The sequence below is a fragment of the Limulus polyphemus genome, unplaced genomic scaffold, assembly GCF_000517525.1.
Source record: "Limulus polyphemus unplaced genomic scaffold, Limulus_polyphemus-2.1.2 Scaffold5804, whole genome shotgun sequence".
Classification (NCBI taxonomy): domain Eukaryota; kingdom Metazoa; phylum Arthropoda; class Merostomata; order Xiphosura; family Limulidae; genus Limulus; species Limulus polyphemus.
Window position 1 is genome coordinate 49,536 of NW_013671414.1, and position 10,574 is coordinate 60,109.

At 33.6% G+C, this 10,574-nt stretch overlaps 1 pseudogene; it reads right to left on the reverse strand.

The window, feature by feature from the left end:
- Positions 1–10,105, reverse strand: part of LOC106473007 — a 10,566-nt pseudogene extending 461 nt beyond the window's left edge.
- Positions 10,106–10,574: the final 469 nt, after the last annotated feature.

Here is a 10,574-nt window from a genome sequence, read left to right on the forward strand (position 1 = left end):
GATTGTGATCTATCTAGTCTTATGTTATATTTATATGGTTGTGATCTATCTAGTCTTATGTTATATTTATATGGTTGTGATCCATCTAACCTTATGTTGTATTTATATGGTTGTGATCCATCTAACCTTATGTTGTATTTATATGGTTGTGATCCATCTAACCTTATGTTGTATTTATATGGTTGTGATCCATCTAACCTTATGTTGTATTTATATGGTTGTGATCCATCTAACCTTATGTTGTGTTTAAATGGTTGTGATCCATCTAACCTTATGTTGTGTTTAAATGGTTGTGATCCATCTAACCTTATGTTCTGTTTAAATGGTTGTGATCCATCTAACCTTATGTTCTGTTTAAATGGTTGTGATCCATCTAACCTTATGTTCTGTTTAAATGGTTGTGATTCATTTAGTCTACAACAACACAGAAAAGGAAGAATGTTTCATTCGTCGTCACATTGTTGAATAATGGTATTGCAGCCATCTACTGTTCTATGCCGCAATCAACCACGTGAACCACACGTGCGTTCGTTTGTTTCTCATTTTAGACTGTAGCTCAGTTTATATATGTCTTTATAAGTACATTTATGCTTATATTCTATAAACTCTAATCAAGGCTTGAAGCCGAAACATCAGCTAATATAAGTACATTTATAGTCTATAAACTCTGATCAAAATAATTTTTTTTATTTGGAATTAAGCACAAAGCTACACAATGAGCTATCTGTGATCTGCCCACCACGGGTATCGAAACCCAGTTTCTAGCGTTGTAAGTCCGCAGACATACCGCTGTGCCACTGGGGGCCTTCAGAAATGTTAAAGTAATTGATATTAATTTATCAAAGTCCAAGTAAATGTTACAGTAACACCTAACAAATGATTAACGTGTCAGTTTAGATATTTAAAATTTTGAAATCGCGCTGCTTCCATTAAGTTACTTTCCATAGTTTTGCTGACAGTCAAATCATTCTAGTTTGTTTTTTATGGCTGATCGAAATTATTGACATTCTAACCATTTTTGTTTGCGTCATTGTTGATGGAAATTGTTAACAGTCCAATTATTCTAGTTTGTGTCTTGGTTGATGGGAATTGTTAACAGTTCCTTGAGCTGACACAGCGTTAAAGCAAGTCCTTTAGTCCCACACAGTGTTAAAGCAAGTCCCTTAATCCCACACAGTGTTAAAGCAAGTCCCTTAATCCCACACAGTGTTAAAGCATGTCTCTTAATCCCACACAGTATTAAAGGATATCTCTTGAGCTGACACAGAGTTAAAGCTAGTCCATTGAGCTGACGCAGTGTTAAAACAACTCCCTTGAGATAGCATAGTGTTAAAGGAAGTTCCTTAAGCCTACACAGAGTTGTAAAACAAATCCATTGAGCTGACACAGTGTTAAAGCAACTCCCTTAAGCTTACACAGAGTTAAAGCAAGTCCCTTGAGATAATATAGTGTTAAAGGAAGTTCCTTGAGATAATATAGTGTTAAAGGAAGTTCCTTAAGCCCACACAGAGTTGTAAAACAAATCCATTGAGCTGACACAGTGTTAAAACAAGTCTCTTAATCATGCACAGAGTTAAAGCAAGTCCCTTAATCCCAAACAGAGTGAAAACAAGTCCCTTGAGACCACACAGTATTGAATCAAGTCCTTTGAGCTGAAACAGTGCTCGTTATCGTCAAATCAGGAACCTGAATAACAAGCTGTGTTCTTCTGGTTGTTGAAACTCCTTTTTAACGGTTTAAATCACTCTGTCGACTGATTTGTTAAAGAAATTTTCCTTGGAGTTTTGCTGTGGACCAAAAATAACCTCATTGCAGCTTTGATGTAAAAACAATGAATCTGCCGTAGATGTGGAAATTTCCATTTCCTTTGCAAGTATCTGATGGTAGGTCAGTGGTAAGTTTACGAACTTACAACGCTAAAATCCGAGGTTCAGTTCTCCGCGATAGACACACCAAATAGCCAATGTGTCTTTGTGTTAAAACAAATAATTCTTCTGCTAGTCCTCTTATGTCCACTAATAACTTTGCTAAATCTTTTCCATTTTTGTCTGACGAAGGAAACTCTAGACATAACAACATCACTATCTCAAATATGCTTATTAGCCATAGATTTGAAACATAGGAAGCTTCCTGTTGTCCACTAGGTGGCTTTCGTCTAATATCATATTGTTAGACCATCTATATATAAAGCACAAAATTCTATGTTTGTCCGTTATCTAACTACTCCTAGTTCGCTGGGCCAATCTCAACCAAACTTTGTGGGATGATAGTTTGGGTCAAGGGGCATGTTATTGGAAGGTTAACAACCCCCAGACACCTCTTATTATTGCTGTTAATGAGCATTTATTATCTTTGACTTAAGTTAACGTTAACTACATTCATAGATGACGTCACGTCCTTACACCAAAATGTATAATATTTTCTGGATAACAACATACACAAAGTGTGAGAGGGAGGGAACACAAACGTCTTATATATCTCAGAGAGTGCTAGCGCACTCTCTGTGGAGAAATGCAATAACAAATGTCCGATACTATTGCAATAATACATAAACTCTGCTGAAGTTTCTACTCCAACAGCCACCATAAGGCTGAAATGAAGAGCCGTTTCTTAGATTATACCAACTTCCTACTTAACCCTTTCAACTTCGGGCCGTAAGACACTTCTGCGGCCAATGATCGTCAATTAATTAATCACGTTTGATACATCGCACAGTATATACCATGTTTTAAGTATATACATGTTGAGTTCTTAAAGCGTACACAAAACTTTTGGTGAGGTAGTAATGAATACTGTAATAATATGTTATATATAAATTGTGTGAAAGCTAGGATGTTTGAGTTATCCCCTCCCCCCACATTTTTAAGCTCATAGCCCGGACAAAGGACAGGTACCTCAGTTTGTTTGAAATCGTTTTTCTTTCGTCTGTAACCTTGCATGCTTAAAACATTGTATCCAGGGATAAGATTTAAAATAAAACGCAATATTTCAAGTATTCAACTAAAAGTTCAAAATTTTCTGACAAACATAATATGATGAAATGATAATATTCATGAATCAAACAAAAACATCATTACCAATACAGTTCCTCATTCCGCCTGAGAAAGGTATAAAGGCAAATGGATGCCGCCCTTTGGAGTTTTCTGGCAGGAATCGCTCAGGATCGAACTTTTCTGGATTTGGGTAAACGATCGGATTGCGGTGTAACATGAAAGGGAAAATAACACAAGTTGTGCCCTCCGCAACAGTATGGCCTTCTGTAAATATAAATGTTCACTTGAAATTCATCGGGATTATAAACATACAATTTTTTTCATCGAGATTCCTTAAGTTGAAGTATAATATTTTGAATCGTTTTTCTAAACACATATATTCTCAATATGCAACATGCTATAGTTTCAACAGCTAGGAAAGCAAGTTCCCACTTATTTCAAACGGGTGAACGAATTACTATTATGATGTTCAAAGTGTAGCATCACGTGCATACAATAACGATTCTTTAGTCTGTGTTTATACCACTGGTACGTTCTGTTTTACATCAACTTCGTATTTGAAAACGTCTTATAACGACATGTTTCGTAAGAAACAATATATATATATATATATATATACTATAAATGTTTCACTTGTTCAATGACATTGAGAAAATGCTTTGCTGAGAATGAGTTGCATTCAAATGAAATTATAACAGAAATGATACTCATGCCACTAAAAACTTGTATAATAAGTAAATGTTTCAAAAACTATTTCTGACTCATGTTATAAGATTTCACTATATGAGGTCTTCTGAAGAGTTTTTCCCGCAGATCATCCAATTCGTGTTTTTCTAGGTGTATAAAAATGGTTAAAAACTTAATATTGTAAAAATACACCTGGTTTGTTCTATATGCTTATTGTCATATGTTATGTTATTTAAATAACTTACTGATCGTCATGTCTTCATCTAATTCTCTTGCAATAATAGGAGCTGGAGGAAAAAGTCGAAGGGATTCCTGAAATAACATTAAAAATATAGAATAAAGTACTGTAATTCAGCGGAAGTTAAACATTCTGACAAAAAGAAAATTATATACTGTGTTTACTAATTTATGATGTACAACTTCAGATATTAACTAGAAAATCTTGTTCTCTTTTGTGAACCCCAGAAGAAAACCAGAAAAAACATTTTTCTTTTGTTAACCCCAGAAAAAAAAAAATCTTTTTCACTTTTGTTAGCCCCAGAAGGCCCCCCAGTGACACAACGGTATGTCTGCAGACTTACAATGCTAGAAACCGGGTTTCGATACCTGTGGTGGGCAGAGCACAGATAGTCCATTGTGTAGCTCTGTACTTAACTACAAACAAACAAACAAACCCCAGAAGAAAATCAGAAAATCTTGTTGACTTTTTTAACCCCAGAAGAAAAACAAATAAATCTTGCTGTCTTTTATTAACCCCCAGAAGAAAGCCAGAAAACCTCACTCTAATTAACCCCAGAAGAAAGCCAGAAACCGTTGTTGTCGTTATTACTTCAGTTGGAAACTTTGCTCTCTGTTTTAATCTGAAAATTATTGATAGGGATACATTTATGACCGAATTAGATCGTTCTATGTAGTTTATATAAAAAAATGGGTGGTTATTTTTCTCACTTCTTCACAATGAGTGTTGTAGAAGGATCGAATATGGTACAATATACAAGATGGTTATTTCCGATTTAAATCAAGAATAAACTCTTATTTTTTTTCATCAAGGTATAAACTACAATGTACATCAATATGCTATTTTTTGTGAAACCTAAACGTTTGTAATAAACTTCTTTAAAAACAAACAGAATAAAATATGTCATTTTGATCCTAGTATCGATGGTCACCTTTCAAATCGGAAAAGTTGAAACACAGATTCTAATGTATAACTTTCAATAGTATCATTTTGCACTTAAACAATTATACTCTTCTGTGGCCCAGAAATTCTAGATATCACTTTACTCATAATTAGGTATTTTCAGTTTACCTTGATAACACATTCCAGATACTTCATATGACGTAAATCGTCCACCGTTACTGGACGTTCGCGGTCCTCACCAAATATGGCATCTAGTTCTTCTCTAACATTTTCTTGGACATCAGGATACAACCCTAGAAGATAGATCGTCCAACCCAGTGCTGTAGCAGAGGTATCTTGTCCCTAGCGGGCAAAAAGGTAAGATCATTACACATAGAACAATACATTTAGGTTCACTGATATTACCGAGAATATTCAATAAAACTGTGGAGCTAGCGTTGTTCATTATAACTTAATGTAACCTTAACATCAGACTCTGTGTTGTATCATGTTGAGCTAGACTATCTTTAACACCAACTTCTGTGTTGTATCAAGTTATGTTAATGTTACCCTAGCACCAAGTTCTGCGTTATATCAAGTTAAATGGTAACATTAACTTAACCTGATATAACGCAGAACTTGGTGCTATGGTAACATTAAGGCACCAAGTTCTGCGTTATATCAAGTTATGTTAATGTTACCACAGCACCAAGTTCTGCGTTATATCAAGTTAAGTTAATGTTACCATAGCACCAAGTTCTGCGTTATATCAAGTTAAATTAATGTTACCATAGCACCAAGTTCTGCGTTGTATCAAGTTAAATTAATGTTACCATAGCACCAAGTTCTGCGTTGTATCAAGTTCTGTTAATGTTACCATAGCACCAAGTTATGTGTTGTATCAAGTTATGTTAATGTTACCATAGCACCAAGTTCTGCGTTATATCAAGTTCTGTTAATGTTACCATAGCACCAAGTTCTGCGTTATATCAAGTTCTGTTAATGTTATCATAGCACCAAGTTATGTGTTATATCAAGTTAAGTTAATGTTACCATAGCACCAAGTTATGTGTTGTATCAAAGTTAGCTCAATAAATGTTGCTATCAAACTTCAATTTCTATACTTTCTTAGAAAACTGAAAAGTGTGTTTCTAACTATATTCGTTTGACGTCAAGTATTCAGGAACTCGATTAAAAAAAACAGTGATTCTAAGCTACAATGTTTGACGCTGTTGGTCATTCATCATGAAGACCATAGCCAATTCCTGAATAATTACTTAATGGTCTGTTTTTTAATATTGTTTTTCAGTTAAAAGACCACCTTCCTTTAGTTTCAATATATAATTTTGTAGCCTAGTCTATCTAGTATCAACAGGAATATGATGTGAATTCTCGAATTTGGTTCTAAAAATCTGTTGATATATACATTATAATAATTTTATTTTACACGTGACGCGGTTTATACACATTATTTGAAATACTGGACATTTAATTTTAAATATCATAATATAACGAAAGATACATTTTTGAGTCTTAAAAAGTACATTTATTATGTTTCAGGGTTACTTGATTTCGTATAAATACTTTATATGAAAGGTAACTGCGTTTAGTCATGTAACTAATGGTAAATAGTGCGACCTAATGGCCGATATATAGCAGTTCGTGCTGAAATGCATACTTAACGGATAAAATATACAAGATTTTGCATTCAACTTTCAAACAAATACGTAAGTGTATCTGAAATTATCTACTGAAAATCATTTAAGATTTGCGATGTGAATCGTTTAATACACAAGGATAACGGCAGGATAGGGAAAACCGCCTTTTAACCTCATCCCAGAATTCGAGAGTTAGGTTTAAAAGCAAATGAATTGGTTTCATTGATAAAACTGATTTTCTTTAAATATTATTATGTAATGAAAAAAATAGCAACAAAGCTACACAATGGGCTATCTGTGCTCTGCCCACCACGGGTATCGAAACCCGCTTTCTAGCGTTGTAAGTCGGCTCACTAAACTTACGGCAAACAAGAAGGTGGCCACTTCTTCAATTATATCATCCTCAGTTAAAGAGTTGTCGTTCAGATGGAGCCGTAGAAGAATTTCCATAAAGGTTTCATTATTTTTTCTGTCATCCCTTGTCTTCATTAAGTCACCTTCGATGCTCATTTCACTCTGCAATCTTTCTTTACACACTGTAAGAATCTGGAATTATTAGAAACGTAACGGTAAAATCTAACTTTCTCTTCCATTCTGACCAATGTAATCAGATCTGTGAGTCAAAGATACTGTTTCTGTCAAATCTGTAACGTAGACAGGTTGTTTATTTAAAAATTAAAACACAAAAAAGTTACAAATAAATTGCTCCCCTGCTGGTATAATGGTAGTCATTAGGACTTGTAACGATAAATTCGAAGATTTATCTCTACGGTGAGCGTAACGCAGATAATACATTTCGTGTATTTTTAGGTTAAACATAAATAAGCAATTGTTCCTTTTTTTTGTAGTTAAACACAAAACTACACTATGAGCTATCTGTGCTGTGCCCACCGCAGGTACCGTAACCTGGTTTTCAGCGTTATATTATAAGCCTTCAAACTTAACGAAGACCCCCCCCCCAAATCTGTTTTGTTATCATTTATCTTTGTTGTACCCCTGCAATTGTTATGTGTCGAAAATTACTACTTTTTCATTATATGTAATAAACAAATAATTCTATGACTTTTCTATCAGTATTGTGAACGCTATTTACTCGTTTTCTGGTTAAGTTAATCTGTTTCGCCACCAAGCGTTAAAAATAGTTAGATAGGGATCGATTGTAAAATATTTGAATAATATATTTTAGTTAGAAGATATTTTAATGTTTCTTCACTTGCATAACCTCTTTTTGATCCTTCAGACTTTTTTATTTTTAGAGATTTTTATTAAGTGCAGGTCAAAGGTACGCTCTGTTTCAAAAATAGTTCTAGGGCTGGAAAATGGGACATGTGTAAGCGATTTTGTTTGCTTACTTTCAGCACTTACTTTACTGTCAGTAAACTGTAGACATGAACAAGACAAAATTTTAAAAGACAAAATTCGTTAATCTTTTTTTTTTTTTTGTTATCTTGGTACGATTTCACCTTCACATTTATCTCTAATATTAAGGTTAGAAAAGATTGCAAACGTTCTGAAAGTATCACAAAATCAAATTGAAAGCAATGATAATCAGTTTTATAACTTCACCACGTGTCTGTAACTTAGTAAAATATCCAGATTTTGGTTGTATGACATTACAAAGTTAATAACTTCATCACATGTCTGTAACTTAGTAAAATATCCAGATTTTGGTTGTATGACATTACAAAGTTTATAACTTCATCACATGTCTGTAACTTAGTAAAATATTCAGATTTTGGTTGTATGACATTACAAAGTTTATAACTTCACCACATGTCTGTAACTTAGTAAAATATCCAGATTTTGGTTGTATGACATTACAAAGTTTATAACTTCACCACGTGTCTGTAATTCAATAAAATATTCAGATTTTGGTTGTATGAAAATACAAAGTTTATAACTTCACCACGTGTCTGTAACTTAGTAAAATATTCAGATTTTGATTGTATAACATTCTAAAGTTAAAATTTAGCTGATGTTTTAATTTAGTAACTCAGTATGATTTTGCTATGACAGTGTAAAATTTCATACGTCCCGTCATCTTAGTGTTTCAGTAAAAATTTGTTTGTATGACAGTCTAAATTAAATTTTTTCTTCCTACCGTTTTACTGATATTGCGCAGAATCAATCTGCTTTCCTCGTGCTCAGATGATAAAGAAGATAATTTGAAAATGAATTTAGGCCATAACCAGGGTCTCATAAGTCTCGCCGTAAATACTAGACTGAGCCTAAAAAACAAAGATATGTATTTAGAATATGACTAGGACACTGTATTGTTAACTAATAGTATACAAACAATTGTTTAGACGTTACTGGGGCACTGTATTGTTAACTAATAGTATACAAATAATTGTTTAGACGTTACTGGGACACTGTATTGTTAACTAATAGCATACAAACAATTGTTTAGACGTTGCTGAAGTGGAAATGAAAGGGAGGGGAGGACGATACGGTTACATGATGCTAAAACATGCATTAAAACACATTATTTCACGAGCAAGGTCGTTATTTTGGAAGTCATCTTATGAAATACCAATGGACTTACCAGGATATCAGGAAGCTATCTGACCTGTAACCTATAACCTGAAACAATCGTAGTCACGAGAGCAGTTGTTCTCTATCCTTAAATATGAAGTTAGTGGATCAACAGCAGAATACAGATGAAGGTCATTAAAATAATCATTGAACACCTGAGTTCTAACCTTACAGATGAAGGTCATTAAAACAATCATTGAACACCTGAGTTCTAACCTTACAGATCAAGGTCATTAGACGTTCACTTATTAGTGAAGAAAGAATTTAATAATATGTCATGACTCAATAATGCTATATCCAGTTCCAACGAGTTATTTGACTCAGTGCCAGGATTCATCAGCTCGACTGGTATTGTATATACGAATTAATGGTCGAGACGCTATTTAAATCAATAAATTACCTTAACCACTTCTTTCCTCACACACTCTTGACATTGTTTCATAACTGATGGATACCCGATTGATTTAGTTACTTTCTCTTAAAGATAACGGAAAATTTACTTTGTAAAAACCCAACAAACTGATAACCTTACTGAGAATGGGTCTGCATATACCCTGAACTCTGTGTTGTATAGTAAAATAAATCAATGATTCAATTGAGAGAACAATAGGATAGGTTCTAATTACAGTGTTTACTAATCAAAAATTTAATTTATACATTACGTCTTATGGACAAAGTTGAAAAGAGTGGATATGTAACACAACAGTATCAATCAATACTTTCGTGAGTAGTCAACACATACATGTATACAAAGCCATCGGACGATAATATTACCCTTAATAAGTATAAGTCTTAAAAATTGCTTTAAGAAAATTTCGAAAAACACTTAACGACTGAACATTTTTATACTTTTAAAGCACATTGTTTTAGAAGTGTCTTAACACTTCCTGAATGCTATTTTAAAACCTAACAAAACCAAAAGGTGGTTAATAACGATTTAAAATAGTGCTCTTTTATTTACTAAGCTAAACTGATTAAGCCTACACTACTAATAACATGTACGAATGTCTCACTTGTGTAACGCTTTCAAATAAGAAAGATCCGGATTGTACTGAGCTTTCAACTCCAAACCCATGGCAGTTCCTAGATGTAAGAAAATATGATGAAAGAACATTCTCAATTTATTTTAATCGATGAGAATAAAACAAAACCCAACTATATAATACAGTGACCCCAAATATACACCATTTGTAAACATTGGCTCATTACAATGACACCCAAATGTACACCAATTGTAAACATTGATCCATTACACTGACACTTAAATATACACCAATTGTAAACATTGGCTCATTACAATGACACCCAAATGTACACCAATTGTAAACATTGGTCCATTACACTGACACTTAAATATACACCAATTGTAAACATTGGCTCATTACAATGACACCCAAATGTACACCAATTGTAAACATTGATCCATTACACTGACACTTAAATATACACCAATTGTAAACATTGGCTCATTACAATGACACCCAAATGTACACCAATTGTAAACATTGATCCATTACACTGACACTTAAATATACACCAATTGTAAACATTGGCTCATTACAATGACACCCAAATGTACAC